Source organism: Macaca nemestrina, chromosome 3, assembly GCF_043159975.1.
Source record: "Macaca nemestrina isolate mMacNem1 chromosome 3, mMacNem.hap1, whole genome shotgun sequence".
Taxonomy (NCBI): Eukaryota; Metazoa; Chordata; class Mammalia; order Primates; family Cercopithecidae; genus Macaca; species Macaca nemestrina.
Genome location: NC_092127.1, coordinates 31,885,498 through 31,907,217, shown reverse-complemented (window position 1 = coordinate 31,907,217; position 21,720 = coordinate 31,885,498).

Below are 21,720 nucleotides of genomic sequence, written 5' to 3'. Positions count from 1 at the left end.
TTTATTTTGCCTCTGCTTACATAATGAATTTCAGATAATAATATTACATGTAAGACCGCAGATCACCCAATGTGATGAACAACTGTCCGCTGAGAATAGTAATGGAATACTTTAAGTGAACAAAACGAAGATGGTGATGAAAATAAAATCTGAGCAGTACTTAGTAATCACAATCAAAGCACAGACTTGAAAAACAGTTTTTATTACCATTATAAGTAAAGCGATGATAGATATTAAAGAGATAAATAGATGATAGTTGATTGATTGATAGATAGGTAGATAGATAGATAGATAGATAGATAGATAGATAGATAGATAGATAGATAGATAGATACAGGAAGCTACATTTCTCTCTTCTCAAGCTGTGTATAAAGTGGAGAAAGGAAAGAAACAATAAATACAGAATCTTATGAATCCCAGTTCTAATGGGCCATTCCCTTAAGTCAGTAGAAAGGGAGGAACACACTTCTGACATTTTCCTTAAGCCACTGGTGAGTATCTTGCATACATCTTCCTCCTGTGCAAGAGCAGTTGATTCACCTGAATGTCTCCTAATGAGCCTCTAGCTTTGTGCAACAATATTCTCAAGAACCATTGATTTATTCTTTTCTTATGTACCATTGCTTCAAATATTCCATTAAATTTCTCTCCAAAGTAAGACACCCCCTTTTTTCGCAGAAGTCTAAGGCAATGTATTATTTTATTGTAAAAAATATCTTATGCTGAATATACATATTCAGTATGATATATATTATTCATAAATATATAGTTATTATTAAATAATTATTAAATATATAATTAAAGTATATCTTTAATAATTTAAATAATTATTAAAATACATATTCATAAAACATATTCAGCATACATACATATTTTAGGCTGAACATATATATATATATATAGTCAAAGTAGATATCTCTGCATCTAAGAAATTGGTTAATAATGAGGGTGAAATCTGGATAACTAAAAAAGAAAATCTTACAGAGTATTTTTTTCTTTTTTTTTTTGCTTTAATTTCTGGGTTACATGGGCAGAATGTATAGTTTTGTTACATAGGTATACACGTGCCATGGTGGTTTGCTGCACCCACCTATCTGTCACCTACATTAGGTATTTCTCCTAATGTTATCCCTCCTCTAGCTCTCCACCCTCCACAGGCCCCCCAGTGTGTGATGTTCCCCTCCCTGTGTCCATGTGTTCTCATTGTTCAACTCTCACTTATGAGTGAGAACATGAGGTGTTTGGTTTTCTGTCCTTGTGATAGTTTGCTGAGAATGATGGTTTCCAGCTTCATTCATGTCCCTACAAAGGACATGCACTCATCCCTTTTTATGGCTGCATAGTATTCCATGGTGTATATGTGCCACATTTTCTTCATCCAGTCCATCATTGATGGACATTTGGGTTGGTTCCAAGTCTTTGCTATTGTGAATAGTGCTGCAATAACATACGTGTGCATGTTTCTTTATTGTAGAATAATTTATAATCCTTTGGGTATATGCCTAGTAATGGGATTGCTGGGCCAAATGGTATTTCCAGTTCTAGATCCTTGAGGAATCGCCACACTGTCTTCCACAATGGTTGAACTAGTTTACACTCCCACCAACAGTGTAAAAGCATTCCTGTTTTTCCAAAACCTCTCCAGCATCTGTTGTTTCCTGAGTTTTTAATTATCGCCATTCTAACTGGTGTGAGATGGTATCTCATTGTGGTTTTCATTTGCATTTCTCTAATTACCAGTGATGATGAGCTTTTTTTCATATGTTTGTTGGCTGCATAAATGTCTTCTTTTGAGAAGTGTCTGTTCATATCGTTTCCTCATTTTTTGATGGAGTTGTTTGCTTTTTTCTTGTAAATTTGTTTAAGCCCTTTATCAGATGGATAGATTGCAAAAATTTTCTCCCATTCTGTAGGTATTATTCACTCTGATGATAGTTATTTTGCTCTGCAAAAGCTCTGTAGTTTAATTAGATCCCATTTGTCAATTTGGGCTTTTGTTGCCATTGCTTTTGGTGTTTTAGACATGAAGTCTGTGCCCATGCCTATGTCCTGAATGGTATTGCCCAGGTTTGCTTCTAGGATTTTTATGGTCCTAGGTCTTACATTTAAGTCTTTGATCCATCTTGAGTTGATTTTTGTATAAGGTGTAAGGAAGGGGAAGAGTTTCAGTGTTCTGCATGACTATAGCCAGTCTTCCCAACACCATTTATTAAATAGGGAATCTTTTCCCCATTGCCTGTGTGTGTCAGGTTTGTTAAGGATCAGATGGTGGTAGATGTGTGGTGTTATTTATGAGGCCTCCGTTCTGTTCCATTGGTTTATATATCTGTTTTGGTACCAGTACCATGCTGTTTTAGTTACTATAGCCTTGTAGTAAAGTTTGAAGTCAGGTGGCGTGATGCCTCCAGCTTTGTTCTTCTTGCCCAGGATAGTCTTGGCTATGCGGGATCTTTTTGGGTTCCACATGAAGTTTAACGTAGTTTTTCCTAATACTGTGAAGAAAGCCAATGGTAGCTTGATGGGAATGCATTGAATCTACAAATTACTATAGGCAGTGAGGCCTTTTTCATGATATTGAGTCTTCCCATCCATGAGCATGGAATGTTTTTCCATTTGTTTGGGTCCTCGCTTATTTCCTTGAGCAGTGATTTGTAGTTCTCCTTGAAGAGGTCCTTCACATCCTTGTAAGTTGTATTCCTAGGTATTTTATTCTCCTAGTAGCAATTGTAAATGGGAGTTGATTCATGATTTGGCTCTCTGTTTGTCTGTTATTTGTGTGTAGGAATGCTTGTGATTTTTGCACATTGATTTTGTATCCTGAGACTGCTGAAGTTGCTTATCAGCTTAAGGAGATTTTGGACTGAGATGATGGGGTTTTCTAAATATACAATCATGTCATCTGCAAACAGAGACAATTTGACTTTCTCTCTTCCTATTTGAATACCATTTATTGCTTTCTCTTGCCTGATTGGCCTTGCCAGAACTTCCAATACTATGTTGAATAGGAGTGGTGAGAGAGGGCTTCCTTGTCTTATGCTGGTTTTCAAAGGGAATGCTTCCAGTTTTTTTCCCATTCAGTATGATACTGACTGTGAGTTTTTCATAAATAGTTCTTATAATGTTAAGATACGTTCCATTAATACCTACTTTATTGAGAGTTTTTAGCAGGAAAGCCTGTTGAATTTTGTCAAAGGCCTTTTCTGCACTCATTGAGATAATAATGCGGCTTTTGTCATTCGTTCTGCTTATGTGATGGATTACGTTTATTATTTGCGTAGGTGAAAACAGCCTTGCATCCCAGGGATGAAGACAACTTGATCATGGTGGATAAACTTTTTGATGTGTTGCTGGATTTGGTTTGCCAGTATTTTATTGAGGATTTTCACATCGATGTTCATCAGGGATACTGGCCTAAAATTCTCTTTTTTTGTTGTGTCTCTGCCAGCCTTTAGTATAAGGATGGTGCTGGACTCATAAAATGAGGGAGGAGTCCCTCTTTTTCTATTGAACAGAATAGTTTCAGAAGGAATAATACCAGCTCCTCTTTTTACCTCTGGTAGAATTCGACTGTGAATTTGTCTGGTATTGGATGTTTTTTGGTTGATAGGCTATTAACTATTTCCTCAATTTCAGAACTTGTTATTGGTCTATTCAGAGATTCAACTTCTTCCTAGTTTAGTCTTGGGAGGGTGTACGTGTCCAGGAATTTATCCATTTCTTCTAGATTTTCTAGTTTATTTGCATAGAAGTGTTTATAGTATTCTCTGATGGTACTTTGTATTTCTGTGGGATCGGTGGTGATATCCCCTTTATCATATTTTTATTGCATCTATTTGACTCTTCTCTCTTTTCTTCTTTATTAGCCTTGCTAGCGGCCTATTTTGTTGATCTTTTTAAAAAACCAGCTCCTGGATTCATTGATTTTTTAAGTTTTTTTGTGTGTCTCTATCTCCTTCAGTTCTGCTCTGATCTTAGTTATTTCCAGTCTTTGGTTATCTTTTGAATCTGTTTGCTCTTGTTTCTCTAGTTCTTTTAGTTGTGATGTTATGGTGTCGATTTTAGATCTTTCCTGCTTTCTCTTGTGGGCATTTAGTGCTATAAATTTCCCTCTACACACTGCTTTAAATGTGTCCCAGAGATTCTGGTATGTTGTATCTTTGTTCTCATTGGTTTCAAAGAACATCTTTATTTCTGCCTTCATTTCGTTATTTACCCAGTAGTCATTCAAAAGCAGGTTGTTCAGTTTCCATGTAGTTGTGTGGTTTTGAGAGAGATTCTCAATCCTGAGTTCTAAATTGATTGCACTGTGGTCTAAGGGACAGTTTGCTGTGATTTCTGTTCTTTCACATTTGCTGAGGGGTGTTTTACTTCCAATTATGTGGTCAATTTTAGAATAAGTGCAATGTGGTGATGAGAAGAATGTATATTCTGTTGATTTGGGGTGGAGACTTCTGTAGATGTCTATCAGGTCGACTTGGTAAAGAGCTGAGTTTAAGTCCTGGATATCCTTGTTAATTTTCTGTCTTGTTGATCTGTCTAATATTGATAGTGGGGTTTTAAAGTCTCCCATTATTATTGTGTGGGAGTCTAAGTCTCTTTGTAGGTCTCTAAGAACTTGCTTTATGAATCTAGGTGCTCCTGTTTGGGTACATATATATTTAGGATAGTTAGTTCTTCTTGTTGAATTGATCTCTTTACCATTATGTAATGGCCTTCTTTGTCTTTTTTGATCTTTGTTGGCTTAAAGTCTGTTTTATCAGAGACCAGGATTGCAACCCCAGGTTTTTTTTGTTTGTTTGTTTGTTTGTTTGTTTGTTTGTTTTTTGCTTTCCATTTTCTTGGTAGATCTTCCTCCATCCGTTTATTTTGAGCCTATGTGTGTCTTTGCACATGAGATGGGTCTCCTGAATACAGCACAGCGATTGGTATTGACTCTTGATCCAACTTGCCAGTCTGTGTCTTTTACTTCGGGCATTTAGCCCATTTACATTTAAGGTTAATAGTGTTATGTGTGAATTTGATCCTGTCATTATGATGTTAGCTGGTTATTTTGCCTGTTAATTGGTGTGGTTTCTTCATAGCATCAGTGGTCTTTCCAATCTGGCATGTTTTTGCAGTGGCTGGTACCGGTTGTTGCTATCCATGTTTAGTGCTTCCTTCAGGAGCTCTTGTAAGGCAGACCTGGTGGTGACAAAACATCTCAGCAGTTGCTTGTTTGTAAAAGATTTTATTTATCCTTCACTTATGAAGCTTAGTTTGGCTGGATATGAAATTCTGGGTTGAAAATTCTTTTCTTTAAGAATGTTGAATATTGGCCCCCACTCTCTTCTGGTTTGTAGGATTTCTGCCAAGAGATTCACTGTTAGTCTGATGGGCTTTCCTTTCTGGGCAACTTGACCTTTCTTTCTGGCTGCCCTTAACATTTTTTCCTTCATTTAAACCTTGGTGAATCTGACAATTATGTGTCTTGGGTTTGCTCTTCTTGAGGAGTATTTTTGTGGTGTTCTCTGTATTTCCTGAATTTGAATGTTGGCCTGCCTTGCTAGGTTGGGGAAGTTCTCCTGGATAATATCCTGAAGAGTGTTTTCTAACTTGGTTTCCATTCTCCCCATTACTTCCAGGTACACAAATCAAACGTAGATTTGGTCTTTTCACATAGTCTCATATTTCTTGGAGGCTTTGTTCATTTCTTTTCACTCATTTTTCCTCTAATATTGTCTTCTTGCTTTATTTCATTGATTTGATCTTCAATCACTGATATCCTTTCTTCTGCTTGATTGAATTGGCTATTGAAGCTTGTCTATGCTTCATGAAGTTCTCATATTGTGGTTTTCAGCTCCATCAGGTCATTTAAGCTCTTCTCTACAATGGTTATTCTAGTTAGCCATTCATCTAACCTTTTTTCAAGGTTCTTAGCTTCCTTGCAATGGGTTAGAACATGCTCCTTTGGCTCAGAGAAGTTTGTTATTATTGATTTTCTGAAGCCTACTTCTGTCAACTCATCCAAACTCATTCTCCATCCAACTCGCCGAGGAGTTGTGTTCATTTGAAGAAGAGGCATTCTGGTGTTTGGAATTTTCAGCCTTTCTACTCTGGTTTCTCCCCATCTTTGTGGTTTTATCTAACTTTGGTCTTTGATGTTGGTGACCTACAGATGGGGTTTTGGTATGGATGTCTTTTTTGTTGATGTGGATGCTATTCTTCTCTGTTTGTTAGTTTTCCTTCTAACAAACAAACCCCTCAGCTGCAGGTCTACTGGATTTTGCTGGAGGTCCACTCCAGATCCTGCTTGCCTGGGTATCACCAGTGGAGGCTGCAGAACAGTAAACATTGCTGCCTGATCCTTCCTCTGGAAGCTTCGTCGCAGATGGGCACCCTCCTGTATGAGGTGTCTGTCAGCCCCTACTGGGAGGTGTCTCCCAGTCAGGCTACATGGGAGTCAGGGACCCACTTGAAGAGGCAGTCTGTCTATTATCAGAGCTTGAATGCCATGCTGGGAGAACCACTGCTCTCTTCAGAGCTCTCAGGCAGGGGCGTTTAAGTTTGGAGAAGCTGTCTGCTGCCTTTTGTTCAGATATGCCCTGCCCCCAGAGGTGGAATCTAGAGAGGCAGTAGGCCTTGCTGAGCTGTGGTGGGCTCTGCCCAGTTTGAGTTTCCCTACCACTTTGTTTAAACTGTGAGCATAGAACCGCCTACTCAAGCCTCAGCAATGGTGGACACCCCTCCCTTAGCCAAGCTCCCGCATCCCAGGTCAATCTCTGCTGTGCTAGCAGTGAGCAAGACTCTGTGGGCATGGGATCCATGCAGCAAGCAAGGTTTTGTGGGCATGGGACCCACTGAGCTGGGCACAAGAGGTCATCTCCTGGTCTGCTGGTTGTGAAGACCATGGGAAAAGTGCAGTATTTGGGCAGAGGGTACCACTCCTCCAGGTACAGTCACTCACAGCTTTTCTTGGCTAGGAAAGGGAAATCCCCCAACCCCTTGTGTTTCCCAGGTGAGGCAACACCCCACCCTGCTTTGGCTTGCCCTCCGTGGACTGCATCCACTGTCCAACCAGTCCCAATGAGATGAACCATGTACCTCAGTTGGAAATGCAGAAATCACCCATATTCTGCAATGATCTCACTGGGAGCTGTAGACTGGCCATCTTGGAAGCATCCATTATAGAGCAGTTTTCTCAGTATGTTTGATACTGTTACTGTGGGTGGATTACCTGAGGTCAGGAGTTTGAGACAAGCCTGACCAAAATGGTGAAATCCCATCTCTACCAAAAATACAAAAAAAAAAAAAAATTAATCAGGCGTGGTGACATATACCTGTAATCCCAGCTACTTGGGAGACTGAGGCAGGAGAATTGCTCGAGCTCAGGAGGTGGAGGTTGCAATGAGCCGAGATCATGCCATTGCACTCCAGGTTAGGTGACAAGAGCGAAATTCCATCTCAAAGAAAAAAAAATTAAAAAAGGTGCTGTTGGAATATATGCCTTCCATTTTCAACCTCCTTGCTGGTATAAATGTTATTTTCTACCATGGAGGCAGCTTCATGTTCAGTTGTTGCCCAGACATGAGCAGAGACTCTACATATGCATTACAATATGTTACAAATTTAAAGTTGAAATATTTCACACAATAAAGTTAAGTTAATGAGGTTTTGTCAGTAAATGCATTTGGTAAAGAGTACTAAAAAATTCACTCAAGTACAAAAAATTTACTTGAGAATCAATCTTGATGCTTAGTTGACCTTTGGGTAAAATAAAACCTCTTTGCCAATCATAATTTTGGAGAGTAAATGCTATTCTTAACTACATGCATAGTCATTCTTCAGAGAACAATGTTAACAATGTTAAGTGCATCTACTTTCTCTATATTATTCAACTCCTCCTTCCATCACATCAATCTGTTATTATGTAGAGAAAGAGAAAGAATGGATAATAGATGAGGTTTATTATTTTCTAGCACTTGTCAATCTGACAGAGCTTTTAAAAAAAGTCACCTGCGTAAAGTTTTGTTTTGTAGAAATGACATTTTCCTCCTAGAGAATCAACACTTCTTAGTAAATTGAGAGAAGATGCAGATTGCAAAGACTACAATAAAGGCATCTAATCATGTCTGAAGGAAAACAGAAGCACCATGCCTCGACACCTTTTCATGCTGGGATACTGATGATTTTATTCTACCATTTGCTTTAAATATTAGAGAACCTGGCTCATGTGACATTAGGTGATATTGCAAATCAAATTTAGAATGAAAACAAATTCCAGATGCCAAAAGATCTTTCTCTTAAACCTACTGCTTTGCTTACACAACTTATCTAAAGATTTTATTTTCATATTAGTGAGAAAAAAGATGAGAGAAAATGGGTTGATTTACTAACATGCTTAGTTCCTTCTGCTGTCTCAGCTGAGGTTGTAATAATTCATCTTCCCCAGATGGAAAGGAGAAGAGAGTCTTCTCTTTCATTTCCCCAAATTTGCATTCAACTTTCCATTCAGTTTAGATCTAAGGGTGCCAAAGACATTCCTTACTAAACCCCAACCGGTATCAGAGCTTCTACCTTGGTGCACTACATGAGCATATGCTTAAAAGAAGAGTATGACATGATTAAATACACCAACCAAAGAACACGCAGGCCCAGGGTTACCTTTCCCTGTTTCCATAGTTTGGAAGCTCTTTGTGTGGTCAAGGGGAAGCCACAGAATTCCACTAGAGAAGTTATTAAAGGAGTATAAAATTTCATTCCCATCATCAGTGAATTCATACAGAAAAAGACGAAGAAATACACTGGTGAGTAAAAAGGATGGTGGAAGAAACTGAAATCATAGAATTTTTCCCCCAATGCCTAATAAAATGAGTATAAAGCAACAAATCATAAAAGTGAGAAATTCCTAGTGGTAACTATAAATGAAAGGATACAACTTCACTTCAAAAAGGTAAATAAAGGTTCTGGTACATTGGCTTAGTCTTCACACCATGCCCAGCACACACACATACACACATATAAAACCACCTCTAGAATTGGTAATAGGAAAGAAAGACAAATGCCTGAATAGCACAATCATGAGAATTATCATGATTACATTTGAATTTGGAGAGAGTGGACTAAGGTAATGAGTAGGTACTCTGGGGAGAAGTCAAACACCATTTATTGAAGACAGCAGCTTTTACATATCACATAGGATTTCATCCGAAGCAAGAAAAGTGACAAATTTTGACATTTTCCAGTGTGTCTTACAGAAATGTGGTAAGGATTAAAAGCCCAATGTTCTTCTCCTCATAGAAACAGGTATCTTAAGTCTTGGTGTAGGACATTCACCAGAATCTTAAAAGAAACAACAGAAGAGTCCATTGAGATTCCTCCACACTCTCACACTACAAAGATAGAGCAAAATACCCCTTTAACTGTAGCTCCGAGGGAAGACAAACAACCCAGAGAAGTTGGAAATTACTTGTTGTAAAGAGAACTTTACTTACAAGATAGACTAAGTGAAAGGCTGGCCACCTTTAATATGAACAAATGAAAAATATAGCCCAGTAATATGCTATCCTTAATAAAGATTATAGCTCATTAAAAGGAAAATGGAATAAGAAATAAAGAAAGAAAGAAATACAGTAAACAAAAACAAATAAACAAAGATCTCATTTTGGAAGAAAACATAGCAGAATGATCAGAAGAAAATGGAAATATAAGAAAACTAGATCGCAAATTCAAAAATGTTTGACTAGAACAATGAGATTAAACAGTGTTGCCTAAAAAGGGACAGCCATGGAAATAAAGAATCAAAAAAGCCCCAAGAGAAAACCACATTAAAGTCTCATAACAAACAAACACAGATGAAAATCTTATCACTGGCCCAAAAGAAAGACTGTGCTAATCAAAGTAAATATGAGAGAGAAAAACAAAGTCCAAAGCAATCAGAATTTATAGCTTTTATCTGATTGAACAAAAGAGGTTCTCTGCACTAAAATAAGGTGAGGAATCCTGAGCACCTTTAAGAACCTAAAATAGGCTTGGGTTTCAAAAGATGCTTGTATGTCAATTTCCAAAATAAAAAGATCTGTTACCTCTTTTTACTTATCTCATTTCACCCTCACAATCATCACATGAGGTTAGAAGGTCTACTTTTTTTCCATTTTAACAGATAACTGAACTGAGGTGCAGTAAGACTGACCTTCCCAATATCCAATGTTGAGGAAGCTGAGGTGAAAGATAATAAGAGATGTTCTTGACTTAGATCCTCACACTGCCTCTTTTGGGAAATAGGTTAGAGGTGGTCGGTTAAGAATGAGATCAGCAGTGTGGGAAATAGCAATTGTGAAACCTTGAAGGCAAGATTAGGGTATGGTTATTTATCTATCCTTTTTAAAATGCCTGATATGAAACATCTTTCTCCAGGATCACCAGCAACTTCATATATTTTATTTCAAATGACATCTCCAGAGAATAACTGAAAATAACTCAAATTGGATGAAAAGCAGCAGCAGGTTCCTATAGGGACCAATTACAAATAAACAGGCTCATTAAAGCTGTAAATGCTTATAAAGCACATCAGAGCAGGAACATCCAACAGTGAAGCACAGGTGTACACAGCTATTACCAATATTTAGCCCAATTTAAATTTGGAACATAATTTAAAGTAATTTGTGGGAAAATGCAGGCATATAGGGATCTCCCAAACAAATAACGATTGAAGCAACTTCAGTGCAAGGTGGAAATGTCTGCTTTGTGGGCATTGTTTCTCCAATTTGCCTGTTTGTTTTTCTCTCTCTCCTTGTTTCTCTCTTCCCATTAGAAAATCTATCTAGTGATTTATCTGATTCATTGATGTGCCCTACACTGGCTTTCCTCTTTTGAAAGTTACTCCATATCCGTTCATACATTTTCCTCATTTACATGTAATTACGTTTTTTCCTTGCTTCTGAATTTTTAGGAGTACTTTCCTTAACATGACTAAAGATATTTACCATCACATCTTTTTAAGGTTGAATGTTTTTAATGAAATGAATTCCATAAAGAGAGGAAAGTAAGAGGAATCTACACACACACACATACACACACACACACACACACACACACATATATATATGATTATAAAGAAATGCCTGGAATTATAATATTTATTTTTGCATTCTAATTCCAGACAACTGAATTTAGCATGATATTTTAATTCCTACAATACCCAGAATACAAAATAGAACTTTCAATACATATCAGTGCATTTTATATTGATACTAAAATGCAATGTAACAAGCAGAATTAATTCTAGTGGCTTCAAAGTCAGTAGTAAGTAGCTCCATAAATAAGAATTATTTTTAGGAAGAAAAGCTAATTTACTCTCAAATTGAATTCACAAACTGAATTTACTGACTGTGATTTTAAGTTTGCATTAGAAGAAAAAAGTTATCTTAGAATAAATCATTTGAAAATCATTTCTTTTGCTTGCCCAAAACCTAGGAAATTTAACTTTTAAATTGTTAAAAACTGAAAATGTATGTAGTCTGTATGTGTGATCTTGGTCAGAATATTAACACACCAGGCTACAGTTTCTTCATCTTTACTATACATACAGAATAGATGAAACAGGTGTTCTTAACTTGGGAACAGCAAATCTAGGCTTCAGCCTTCAGAAGATCTTTGAATGCCACAGAATTTTATGTAAAATTATATGTAGGTTTTGGGGTGCATTTTTCTGGGTAAATAATAAATTTCATCAGATTCTATGCGAAGCAAACTATATGCTTATTTTCCTCTCTAATATTCTACTAATGCCTTGATCGTCTGTCAATGGTGTATAAATGTTACCATGGTAAGAATTACCTATGAGGGTTGTTGAAAATATGGATAATTAGAACACATCAAAAAGGTTTCTGATTCAGGCAATCTGGGACAGAGCCTGTGAGAAGCACTGCCATATATGCCACAGGACCCATCCTAATTGTAGATTTCAGCTGTCAATAGCTTTTGAAAATGATAAGACAGAATATTCTATTATAGCCTGTGATTAGCATAATCAGTTTCTTCTTAGAAAAGGGACTTTTTTTCTGCATTGCTTTTAATTCTACAGAAGTTTATATCCTAGAGAAACTCCAAAAACAATGCTGTAACTATGGAATCAAAGCCATTACTTTTAAGTTTCTTTCTTTCTCTTTCTTTTCTTTCTTTCTTTCTTTCTTTTTCTTTCTTTCTTTCTTTCTTTTTCTTTCTTTCTTTCTTTCTTTCTTTCTTTCTTTCTTTCTTTCTTTCTCTGTCTCTCTCTCTCCCTCTCCCTCCCTCCCTCTTTCTCTCTTTCTTTCTCTCTTTCTTTCTTTCTTTCTTTCTTTCTTTCTCTTTTTCTTTTCCTTTTTTTTCTATTTTTCTTTTTTTTTTTTCTGAGATGGAGTTTCGCTCCTGTTGCCCACGTTGGAGTGCAATGGCGGGATCTGGGCTCACGGCAATCTCTTCCTCCCGGGTTCAAGCGATTCTCCTGCCTCAGCCTCCCAAGTAGCTGGGATTACAGGCGCCTGCCACCGCGCCCAGCTAATTTTGTATTTTTAGTAGAGATGGGGTTTCTCCATGTTGGTCAGGCTGGTCTCGACTTCCCGAACTCAGGTGATCCGCCTGCCTTGGCCTCGCAAAGTGCTGGGGTTACAGGCGTGAGCCACTGCGTCCGGCCACTTTTAAATTTCTTTATTTCATTACTTACCGCTTCTACAAACTCATCTCCTCAGTGAAGGATCATAGAGAATTTTCAGAGGGCCACGAGACAACACTGGTTATATTTCTAATGATTACTGATAAGAAATAGAAATATCTAGTGTCCCACTGAGGCCATTAGTGAAAAGCTTTTCTTAAAAATGACTGCAATGCGATAGAAAATTCACCTAGTTTACTTTGAAACCACTGCCAGGCTGAAAATGAGGAATTTCACAAACTATAAAGGTCCTCATAAAGTCTTTCATATTAAATTACAAAGAATTAAGACTTTTTCTTAAAAAACAAAACATAAGTGAAATGCTGGCCCTCTACCCATGAGCCTAGAAACGAACACTGTGTCAAATAAAAATGAATCCAGACTTAGTAAGGAGAGACATTATCCAAAAGGATTATTGCAAAGCTGAAAGGGAGGATTGCGATAGAAAGAAAGTTAACCAGAAGATCCCCGTCTCAGGGGTTAGTCAAAAAGAGATTTGCTTGTGTAGGAAGGAGTAAATAAGGCTGGAAAGAACAGGCTGTGGAAAAATGCTAGTATGATAGGATAGTAGATTACAAGATGTTCACCCTGAGGTGTGACTGTTTTCAGGTGGGATTCTTATGAAAGGGCTATATGCTGGCACAAGTGGACGGTGAGCCCAAGTTCAAGGACTTGCGGGAAGAAGAAAAACTGAACCAAAGTTGTGTTAATAAGCATTTTGTTGCAACTGATCAATTGGGTAAAGCATTTCATCTAACTATGAGCAAATTATGGGAATTTGGAGGGTCTGTGGTTCTCCTTGTCATAGGCACACAAGGGTCATCAATGAGTAATATCTAAGTTATATGGGGCACAGTGATCCTTAGCAAGATAATTTCCTGTAACAAAAAAGGTCAGGGGGGATTTCTAACCTTCACTGTTTTCCATGCTCACAGGGTTCTGATAAACTTTAACATTGTCAGCTGGGTGCAGTGGCTCGCCATGGGCAACATGGTGAAAAATCACATCTCTACAAAACATACAAAAATTAGCCAAGTGTGGTGATATGCGCCTGTAGTCCCAACTACTCAACAGGCTGAGGTGGGAGGATTGCTTGAGCTTGGAAGGTAGACGTTGCAGTGAACCGAGCTAGCACCACTGCAGTCCAGCCTGGGCAATATAAGACTTGTCTCAAAAAAAAAAAAAAAATCAACATTGTCACATATTCCAATGTCACTGTAAAATATCATATACATCTTGTATTTCTCCCTCATAGTATGGCCTTCATAGACAGAAACTAATTTCTCCTTGACCTAGAGACTCCATTCTCTTGGGGGTAGGTTTGAAGTGGGGCCCAGACATGAGAGGTAAGTGCACAGCAGAAAGAGAGCTTACCTTACCTGAGAGGATTCAGAGAAGAGAGACTGCACTGCGAAGGAGTCCTACAGAGCTGGGCATTGCCTCATCACTGAAACACATGCTTGCCATAGCTACTCCATATTGAGAAGGCTTCAGCCAGAAGGCATGGTAGAAATTCTGGCAGCCAAATTTATTTATTGGTTTTATTTTTTTTAAAGGCTAGTCAAGTGAAGCAGTGGGAGTGGAGAAGGAACAAAGGAATCTATAACTGGTTATGATCAATTAGTTGTAAACATCACTGCCTCAGACCAGCCTGGCAGCCAATTTTAGAATTATAGACTCATATATGCACTATTAGTTGAATTCAAATAAAGGATTTATTTCTCTTTGTAAAATAAATGTATATTGCTGATTGTGTTCTAATCACTATACTGTTTGCTGAGTTGTCAGGCATAAAGGCATCATTCATATCTAATTTCAAATCTTCAGGAGTAATAATTCTTTTGATATGATCAAAGTTTATAAATGACCTAATGCTTCTAAACTAAATTTAGCATTCTTGGAAAACAGATTCTTAAATATTTCCATTTAATAAACCATCTAAATTCAATAACCATCTTAAATAGGTCTCTGTACCTTCCCTTACTCTTTTTGCTCATTTCATCATCATTTAAAACATAAATTACAGAAGCTTGGAGTAACTGGATCATTTTCACAAGCTATAAACAATATGCCTATGTTCTCATCTGGCTGTTTCTCTTCATTTCTCCAAGGGAAATCTGATGAGCTGAAAACTACAGATCTACATTTGTCCACTGGTGAAAATGGAGTTTCCATTAATCATGGGATTTTATAGGACAAGCATAGGAAAGAAGGATTTGAGCAAGCTTTGGCAAGATCGGAACAGATAGAAAGCAGCTCTTTCTATACCAAGAGTAAGTGGACCTTTGCCTCAGGCCCAGTACGCTTAGAGTGTTCTGTGATTCTTAGGATTGAAGAAAAATGGATGGTAGTTACAACAGTTGATGCTAAAATATGATACATAAACAATAGTATTTATTTACATGGGTGCCATATGGGACTGATAAAATTTTAATCATCACTTTCTATTTATATAGACACGTATTTTTGAAAGTATGCCCTCTACTTAGTCCTTACGTTTAAGCTGCAGTTTCATGATGTTTTTAAATTCAAAGTGCTTCTGCTGCCCATGTAAACCTAATTGTACTTTACAAAAATATTGATGAAAGGGGAGAAATACCTAGATTGTAACATAATGTACCCAGGGCACACAACCCTAGAGTTCAACAAAGCATCACGCTATAATAAGGAGGTATTATAATTTTACCTGTATCACAAAATGTTAGAGGTATCTTCAGCTGGGGTGATGAGACAGTATAAGTAGATCTTAATATCTGATTATTCCAGCTAAGGAAGCCATGCAGTTAATGCTTATTAATAATGGTCCATGGAATTTTGAAGCATTTTATCTCTGCAATATACATAAAACATAGTCTGAACTATATCCCAAATGTCAAAATTTAAAAAAAATTATTAATCTTATCATCCTAAGAAGAATACATTAGTGGACAATCATATATATATACATTCATCTCAAATAAGAAGACAGAACAGGTCAAATGCACAGGCTTTGGCAACAGCCTGTGTAAGTCTGCTTCCAAATTTACCACTAACCTTGGGCAAGCTACCTTGGGTGAGCTACTCTCTACCTCATTTTGTCAGTTGTACTGTGGATATTAAGATAGTACTAACCTTTTATTGTTTGTTCTAACAATGAAATGAGCTAATTAAGGCTCAGAAAGCTCTTAGAAAAATCCCTGACATTTTAAATACGCTAGCTATTATTAGGGCACAAGACTTTAATGGATGCTCATTTTTCTGTGTGCTCTAAATCAATCAATTTCATTATTACATAGTCTTATTTGTAAAGATGAGTGTTAACGTACTGCAATGCAGCCACTCTGCTAAGGATCACACGCAAACATATAAATATCTCTACATCAAATCTCACCCTTTCTAAGGCTTTGTATATACTATTATAATACACATACTATTAAAATTAAACAGGAAACTGAGGCTAAGATCTGCAAAGTAACTTCTGTAAGATTATAGACCTTTTAAATAATGGGAAAGAGAACACCCGATTGGAATAGGAACAATTGAGGATTCCTCCGCAAGTGGTATACTATAGACCGCCATAATCAAAGGGGAATGTGTCCCAAGAATTCCAGTGGATGCCTGAAACCATGGATAATACCAAACCCTATATATACTATGTTTTTCTATGTTACTTTTGCAGAGTGCTTCAGATTCCAGTTGTCTTATGACATTTGCTTAATTAGCATGGAGCCAGGTTTTCTTTTGATGGAAACGCGTATTTTTTCCTCAGGGAGTACCTGAAGGAAAAGGAGATTTTATCTATAATTATGTCTGAATGTGTAGGGCTTCTCTTCTCTGCCTGTGGTCACTAGGTTGCCAGGGGATGTAGGTGACTATAGGTTGCTAAATGCACATGTATAGGTCTGGTTTGAAATATTAAACTCCAATACATTTCTCTTTCTCTATCCTAAAGATAAATTTGTTCTGCTCCTCAAAACTATTTTGGCATTCCAAAATAGAGCTGCTGAGACTCTAATAACCCAATTAATCTTATAAATATAATCATCTTCTCAAAGTAGAGATTCTTCGGAGCATTTTGGGAATTGGAGGTTTGAGAAACACAGTTTCAGGGTCTAGGGCTAAATAAAATTTCATGTCCTTACACCGGAAGCCACAGAGAACTCTCAGATGTAGTGCTTGTTACTCATCTTTGCCCAATCTACCTAGAATTCTGCTTTCCTCCGAGTGTTTTTAACCTCAGGTTTCCCATTGTTTTTCTTTGATCTACTTAAAAGATCCACAGTTTATCAAACAAGTCTGAACCTGTCCAAAACCTTTTATTATGGCAACAATACACTTTTAAATTTGGAAAATCATGTTGTATAAAATTGTCATTGCTGCCCTGATAACAATAATGTTAAAGAAAAAATATGCGTATTAATGTGGCAAATAATATAAAACCACAACTATGGAATTGGATTGCTTATGTTATAGCTTTAAAAGAGAAAACTCTAAAATAAATTTCAGTCATTATCCAAGAAAATATTAAAAGCTATCTTTTAGGAATATATCAGTAATTATTTAATAGATACCTTAAATGTATTTAATACTCTGCTAAAAGAGTCAGTGTATTTTTTTAAAAAATGAAACATGGTTTCTAATGTAAAGCACTTGAATATTTAATTGTGAGAGATGACTTGCTCACACGTTAAACATGAGAATAAGAGCAAATATTGACAAATGTATAACTGTTTCTAATGAGGGCAAGAAAAAGAATCTGGGTTTTCTATTTCCATTATTTAAAAGGTCAGTAATCTTAGAGAAGTTACTTTGCAGCTCTGAGTCTCAGTTTCCTGTTTGATACTTAATAGTATGGGTATTATAATAGTATATATATGTGTGTGTGTGTGTGCGTGTGTGTGAATTAGAAACAAAAAAATAGTACTCTCATGATTCACTACTATGACTATGGTATGGTGGGAGTATAAATTAGTTCAACCATTGTGAAAGACACTGGCAATTCCTCAAGGGTCTAGAACCAGAAATACCTTTTGACCCAGTAATCCCATTACTGGGTATGTACCCAAAGGATTATAAATCATTCTACTATAAAGATACAAGCACATATATGTTTCTTGCATCACTATTTACAATAGAAAAGACTTGGAACCAACCTAAATGCCCATCAATGATAGACTGGATGAAGAAAATGTGGCACATATACACTGTGGAATACTATACAGCCATAAAAAGGGACAAGATCATGTCCTTTGCAGGGACAGGGATGAAGCTGGAAGCCATCATTCTCAGCAACCTAACATAGGAACAGAAAACCAAACACCACATATTCTTACTCATTAGTGGGAGTTGAACAATGAGAACATATGGACACAGTGAGTGTAACAACACACACTGGGGTCTGTCAGGGGGTGGGGACCAAGGGGAAGGAGAGCATTAGGACAAATGTCTAATGCATGTGGGGCTTAAAACCTAGATGACGGGTTGACAGGTGCAGCAAACCACCATGGCACAATTATACCTATGTAACAAACCTGCACATTCTGCACATGTATTCTAGAACTTAAAGTAAAAATAAATAAATAAATGCATAAATAAATAACTATCTAAAATGACTACAATTAATTAGTGATTTCAGCAAATTTGCTGGTTATCATCTTATAGTACAAAAATTGGTTGTGATTTTACATATGAGCATATATATGCTTTTATATGTGAGAATTTTAAACAGAAGTTTGAAAATTAAATGTAATTTCCAAAAATTTGGCAGTGACCTCAAAAATATTAAATGCTGAAAATAAATCTCATGGATAATATGCAAGATCTCGCCATAGGAAGTAATAGACATTATTGAGAGAAATTAGGAAGAAAAAAATAAGTGGATAAGTATTCTGTGTTCATGACTTGGAAGATAAATTATAGATTTCAACTTTTCCTTAACTTATCTACAGTTCAATGCAACACCAATCAAAATCTCAGAAGATTTATTTTGGATATAAATTAATAAGTAGAGTATAATATTTACATAAAATTATTTGTTAAACATCAAGATTCTCTTAATGAAGAAAATATGAATTTGCTTGCTCTACTAGAAATCAAGTCTTCTCATAAAACTACTATAATAAATAAAGGATAGCATTGGTGCACAGAAGAACAAGTAGAACAATGGAATAGAAATTAGTCCAGAAAATGAAACACATATTTAGGGATACTTAATTTAAGAAAAAAATAAGACTGAAGTGTATAGAATGGTGCTGGACCAAGTTAAAATCCATAAGGAAAAACACTGAAGCTTGACATAAACCATAAACAAAATCAATTGCAGTTATATTATTAATGCAAATGTCAAAGGCAAGATTATAAAGCTACTGGAAGATATTATTTATAGAATATCCTCATGATTTTATGTAGAGAAAGATGTGTAAAGAAAGACATAAAAAATATTAACCATAGAGGAAATAATGATAAATCAGACAATACTAAAATTGATCAATTCTGTTTCTCAAAAGACATCACTAAGAGAGTGAAAAGGCAAGCCAAAGGCTGGACAAATATATTTATAATGCACAAGTGGTTGATATTTAGAAAATATGAAGATCTCCTACACATCAATAAATAAAAAGAAACAAAACCTAAGAAAAATAAGCAAAAGACTTAAACAGGTAATATTTGTCTTATTACTATATCCCCGGATATAAGCCATATTCAAATGGCCACAAAACTTATAAAAGATTTTCAAGTGCATTAGTCATTAGGGAAAGGAAAATTAAAGCCTGGGGTAGCTAAAATAAAATATGACTGTCAATATCAAGTGTAATGAGGATGTGGAGCAATGGAAAATCTCATAAGCTGCTGGAAGGAATGTAAATTAGTCTAAAAAACCATTTGAGAAAATAGTTTGAAATTATCTACTGAAGTTGGAAATAAAACTGCCATATAATTTAGTATTTCCACCTAGAGATATATACAGTAAAGGGAAATGCACATTTTTACAGCAAGATACATGTATAAGTATGTTCACAGCACTATTACTGGTAATAACCAGAAACTGGGGAGAAACCACACACATGCAAAACAAAACAAAACAAAACAAAACAAAACAAAAAAAAACTATCATCTCTTAGTAGCAAAAGGAATAAGTAAATTGTGGAATATTTATGTTTTATACAATGCTGTATGGAGTACAAAGATACTTATAATATATAACTCATAAACAGTTGATATTCAGTTAATATAAAGACCTTCTACAACTACCTCGGGAGTTTAACCTCAAGATTCCCATTATTTTTCTTTGGTCTCCTTGAAAGCATTCAAATACCATACAGCATTGAAATACTATACAGCATTGAGAATAAATGAGTTATAACAAGAATATAATGAATCTTACAAGCATAATACTGAGTAAAAACCGGACACAAGTATATTATATAAATTAATTTGCATGAATTTCAAGACAAGTGAAAATAAACTTATTGCTATGGACTAAATTGTGTTACTCCAAAAGTCATTTGTTAAAGCCCTCTAACCCTCAATGTGATGGTACTTCAAGATGAGGCATTTGGAGATAATTGGGTTTAAATGAGATCATGGGATTGGAACCCTCGTGATGGGATTGAGGGTTTTATAAGAAGAGACACTACAGTGCTCTCTGTGAGCACAGGCCCAGGAAAGACCACGTGAGAACAAAAAAAGAAGTTGGACATCTGCACCCAAGGACGGGGCCCTCACCAGCTACTGATCTCGTTAGCACCTTGACCTTAGACTTCAGATCTCCAGAGTTGTGAGCAAATTAAATTCCAGGTGTTTCAGCCACCCAATCTATGGTAAATTGCTATGGCAGCCTGAGTATTTAAGGATGCATGAACATGTGGTAAAGCATAACAAGGAAGCAAATATCATAAAAGTAAGGCAGTGATTACATTTGAGAGGGAGAGAGGCAGTAGTAACTGAGAAAGCTATGATGAAGCTTTTGAGATTGTTTCAGAGTTCACATCTTGAACTAGGCAGAAATTACCTTGATTTTTCATGATGATAATTCATTGCACTTTTCTTTTTGCTGGGACTACAGGTGCGTGCCAACACGCCTGGCTAATTTTTTTGTATTTTCAGTAGATACGGGGTTTCACCGTGTTAGCCAGGATGTTCTCGATCTCTTGACCTCATGATCCACCCACCTCGGCCTCCCAAAGTGCTGAGATTACAGGCGTGAGCCACCGCACCCAGCCTTTGCATGCTATATTTTTAAATGCTAACAAAAGAAAGAAAATAGTGATGTCAATTGTTCCTGGCTGATAACATAGACCAAGTTATGATCTGCTAAATGTGGTTTCATCTTTTATCTTTTAATATTCACATTTTTAAGGAAAATCTGTCATACAGGTCCTGCTCAGGTTTAGCCAAACTTCACTGCCATCATTGAATAAAGAATACTTAGGATGACTTAGATCTCACTGATCCTGTGAGAATTCAGACAACTTGTCATTTGTCTCTGATGGAATTAGATTGGTAGGCTGGAGACAGATCACTGGAACTGCTTAAATGCCAGATTTAGTTATTTATGCATTATTCCACAAGACAGTTTTCTGTTTTTCTGTGTTTCACAGGTCCCAGATCCCCTGCATTAATATGTCTGGAATGCTCACCAGAAATCTAAGCTCTTAATCAACTTAATTAGAATTTGTGAAGATAAGGACCCACACAAATATATATTTTTTAAATCATCATATCTAATTCTTATCTACACAAGATTTTGGCTCAACTGCAGTTAACAATGTGGTAACATGGAAGTTCTTTTTAATTAATGAGTGACATGATTGTAGTTATAAGCCACATTGAAGACCCTGATATGTAGACAGTTATTTGTGTCTATATTTTATTTACAATAAAGTCAAAGGCAACAAAGTTATACAGAACATTAATCAGAAAGTTCGGTTCCACTGGGAAGCAATGCTAAATAGTTTGCCTGCAAATTATTTGCAATTCAGTATTCAAAATACAGATACCTGTGCTTCAGCTACCTTCCCTCCCAAACTAAGGAGACGTGGTTGAGAACCCTTGCTCCATTCATGATATGCCTC